This window comes from Camellia sinensis, chromosome 15, assembly GCF_055761805.1.
Source record: "Camellia sinensis isolate YWXY chromosome 15, ASM5576180v1, whole genome shotgun sequence".
NCBI lineage: Eukaryota > Viridiplantae > Streptophyta > Magnoliopsida > Ericales > Theaceae > Camellia > Camellia sinensis.
The window spans coordinates 47,265,939-47,270,456 of NC_138975.1; the positions used below are offsets into that span (position 1 = coordinate 47,265,939).

The following is a 4,518-nucleotide window of genomic DNA, read 5'->3' on the forward strand; positions in this document are numbered from 1 at the left end:
AACGTTGGACAAGACAATTCCGAGGTGAAGACTGGGCTAGAAGAGGCACATAGGAGTCGGTTCGATTTGAGCGTGGATTCGCTAGGTAATTGAGAATACACTTGTGTAATTCCTTTATGTCTTCTTAGTGAATTGTTTTGTGGCTTTGACCCGTGATTTTTTATCACAATTGGACGCGATGCAATTGTGATTTTTCCACGTTAAAATCATTATGTCAATTTGTCTTGATTGTTTGATTGAGATTTTTATTTACTAGTTAAAATTGATACATAATCATAAATCAATATCTCTAGAATTTTAGATTTTTCAACGGAAAACCATTATTTTCCAACACCAAATAAATAAACCAAACAATCAAAATAATCTGACATTAAAAACTATAATTGAATTATAAAATATTTATAAAGAAACCATTGACATTTCACTCCAAACCTTAACAAAGAAAATTAGAACATCATATAAACAAAAACAAAAACAAAAACAAAAATAAAATAAAAAAAGAAAATCCATGCTCAGAAAAATGTTTTCCGGAATGCCCTCGGTCTCAATAAATCCATGAATAGAGCTCGTAGTCTTCCTGCCGGTTCTAGCATCAGCAGACCACTAAACATTTGCCATCCATGAAGATGCAATCAGCCATCCAATAGAATTGTTCTTCATGCATCATTCAACAAATAGCTTGTTACTTCATATATCATCTATCATCATCTATTCAATTGGAATTTGCATCATGCATCATTGATCCAATTGAATTTTGCTTCCTACACATTCCATTCAATTGCCTTTTTGATCTTCTCATGAGCCATTAGTTTTGATTGGACATAACACGTGGTAGCCCCTGAGAAAGAAATTTGCTTAATCAATTTCTTTTAATATTCATCCCAATTTAGTTGAAGCAACAATAAATCTCAGATCCTATGAATTGCTTAATCTTTTCTTCTTCTTTTTTTTGTTGAATCCCAAAATCTCATTTTAGTGTAAATTTCATAAAAGATCAAGTATAAATATACGTGTATTATACGTTGTAACACTCTAATATAATATATTAAAAAATTCTTTAGTATATTTTTCTCAAACGTAACAACAAAATATTTCACAAAAACTCCTTAGTGTATTTTTTTCAAACGTAACACTCCAATCAACGTAACACTAAAAAATTTCTTAGCGTATTTTTCCCAAACGTAATACTCCAATATAACACACTAAAAAATTTCTTAATGTACTTTTCTCAAACGTAACAATGTAACATTTAAAAAAAAAAAAAAACCTCATTAGTATATTTTTTCCAAACGTAAAACTCAAATCTATGTAACACACTTACAAATTTCTTGATGTACTTTTCTCAAACGTAACACTTTAATATAACACACTAAAAGACTCTTTAGTGTATTTTTCTCAAACGTAACAACATAACATTCTTAGTGTACTTTTTTCAAACATAACACTCCAATCAATGTAACACTAAAAAATTTCTTTGTATATTTCTTAAACGCAACACTCCAATCATTGTAACACATAAAAACTCCTTAATGTATTTTTTTTTAATGTAACACTCATATATAACACTCCAATGTAACACCAAAATAACACACTAACAAAAATGTAGATTTTCACGCTCGACAACCAACACTTTAGCCACCAATCCTCCTAAAAAGAATCTTCCATACCTTACCTTTCCATTAACATCCCAAAAACGAATCAGAAAATAAAAAAAAATGAATCACAAAAGGGCATTCACTTAAACTCAAATGGTATCAAATTAAATAAATACAACTTTCTAAAATAAAAATGACTAATTGGTTCATAAGAAAATTCTTAGGGATAAATGGATCAACATTTCCACATGAGATTTATGGGTACATTTTTCAATTATAAGTTATTATGCATAAAATTAAATTAAATTATTAAACTCAAAACTAAAAATAAAATAGTGAAGCACCAATAAATTTAAAAATGTGATCTTGTAAACTGTTTAGTCTTTTTTTTTTTCTTATGAACCTAAAGGTCTCATTAAAGTGAAAATTATACAAAATGTTACATATTTGAGTTTAATTTTTTAAGAATAAAAATGGGTTTGTCCAAATATGAAATTACACATTTGGGCAATCCACACTATAAAATTTTTGAATGTTCCCTCATTCTGGAATCAATCTCACATTACGAATAAGAACGTAACACTCCAAATAACACACGAAAAAATTCCTTAGTGCGCTATTCCCAAATTTGACAACGTAACACTCCAAAAAAACTCCTTAGTATACTTTTCTTAAACGTAACACTTCAATATAACACACTCCAATGTAACATACAAAAAAACTCTTTAATGTATTTTTTTCCAAACGTAACACTCCAATGTAACATACTCTAATGTAACACATAAAAAAACTCCTTAGTGTATTTTTCTCAAACATACCTATAACACACTTTAATGTAAAAAAAATAAAAAATAAAAAAAATTCTTAGTATATTTTTCCTAAATGTCACAATGTAATACTTCAAAAAAATTCTTTAGTATACTTTTCCAAAACAACACTCCAATGTAACGCACTCCAATGTACCACGCTCTAATATAACACGCAAAAAAATTTATTAATGTATTTTTTCTAAACGTAACAACGTAACATTCTAAAAAAATTCTTTAGTATACTTTTTCAAAACATAACACTCCAATGTAACACAGCCTAATGTAACATGCAAAAAAAAACTGTTTAGTGTACTTTTTCCAAACGTAACACTCCAATATAACACACACCAAAACACTTAAAAAATCATTACTATATTTTTTTCCAAATATAATACTCCAATGCAACACACACAAAATTTCCTTAGTACTTTTCCCAAACATAATAACGTAGCACTCCAAAAAAAAAAAAAAAAACTCCATAGTATATTTTTTCTCAAACGTAACACTCCAATGTAACACATTCTAATGTAGCACTCAAAAAAACTCTTTAGTATATTTTTCTTAAATGTAACAACGTAATACTTCAAAAAAATTTCTTAATATACTTTTCTCAGACATAACACTCTAATGTGACACACTTTAATATAACACACAAAAACAATAAAAAAAACTCGTTACTATATTTTTCCAAATGTAATATTCACAATTTGAAATTATATATTTGTCCAAAACTTACTAACGAATTTTTGCATTCATTTTGGAATGATTTGAAAATTTTCACATCTTGTGGAATGGATTGAAGAATCCCACATCTGTTTTTTAGAGTGTTACATTAGAGTGTTTTGTTTAGAAAAAGTACACTAAAAAATTTATGTATGTGTTATATTGGAGTGTTATATTGGAGCGTTACACTAAGAAATTTTTTAAAATGTTACGTTTAGGAAAAGTATTCCTCTTAAAATGTTACATTTCAAGTCATTCCAAATAAAAAAGATTCTCTAAAAATTCATCCCGAATTTGATTTTCATAGATTGTGTATCTTACATTTCTAGTACAAAAGAGGAAAAAAAAAAATATATATATATATATATAATAGAAATAAGGATATAATCGTAAATTCAAATTTTAAATAATATATTGTAAGAGGGGCTAATTTGAGCCCACTAAATTATTTAGGCCCAATAGCCCAAGATTAGTGGGCCCGAATTTATCGCAAGTCCAAGAATTGGTGGGCCCAGATTTATCGCCATCAAACGGATTGAATCGCTGTAAGCCTCGAAAGGGTTCGGGTCCACGAACCTAGAGACTTACTTGGGCTCGGACTCGAAAGGGTATTAAGCAAGCCTAGAGATCCGAGGCACTCGGACTCGAAAGGATTCGGATCCACGAATCTAGAGATCTGAAGTACTTGGCTTCGAACGGATTCAGACGCAATCTAGAAGTCGCTCCGTTAATGAGTCCCAGAACACTTGCGGGCTCGGAGCTTTCCGGGATTTACGCACCAGAACCATGGGCGTAATGGAGTTCGAACAAAGGACCCGATCCCGAGGACGGTGAGTGGAGATAAATTCACTCTTCGGTTAAACTAGCCTATACCCGGGTCGAGGTGGCACGACCCCGGGGGGTCCATGAGACTCGGCAATATTTTGCGGCAGGACGTCCTCTAGGACTACCCCTGACCCTTTGGGATGATTGGGGATCATTGGTTAGGTGTGGCTAAGAAGAAGGGTTCGCCGAGGGATTGATCTCCTCTTCGGGGTTTTCTCATCCTCGGAGAAGTCACCTCCTCGGAGAAGTCACTTCCTCGGAGAGGTCACCTCCTCGGAGAAGTCACCTCCTCGGAGAGGTCACCCCCTCGGACAAGGTGGTTAGAGAAAATATCCCCCATGTGCCTTGCACATGGGCTCCATCCTACATCATGAGGTGCCTATAAATAGCACCCACCCATAGTTTTACAAGGGATGGATTTTGGAGATTTTTAACTCTTGGGAAAGAACTAATTTCCCTTCTCCATTATCGACCTTGAGAGTGAAAGTGGGAGATCAATGGGAGAGCCTTGCCATTATTCTATTCTCTAGCCATTTTGCCTTCTTCTTCACCCAATCTCTTATCTC

At 32.3% G+C, this 4,518-nt stretch overlaps 1 long non-coding RNA gene across 1 annotated transcript; it reads left to right on the forward strand.

Moving 5' to 3' along the window:
• The first annotated feature begins 3,542 nt into the window (after positions 1-3,542).
• Positions 3,543-4,518, forward strand: LOC145813570 (uncharacterized). Its single transcript, XR_014356723.1, has 2 exons — positions 3,543-4,182; positions 4,217-4,518. It is a non-coding gene; the product is annotated as an uncharacterized LOC145813570 (long non-coding RNA).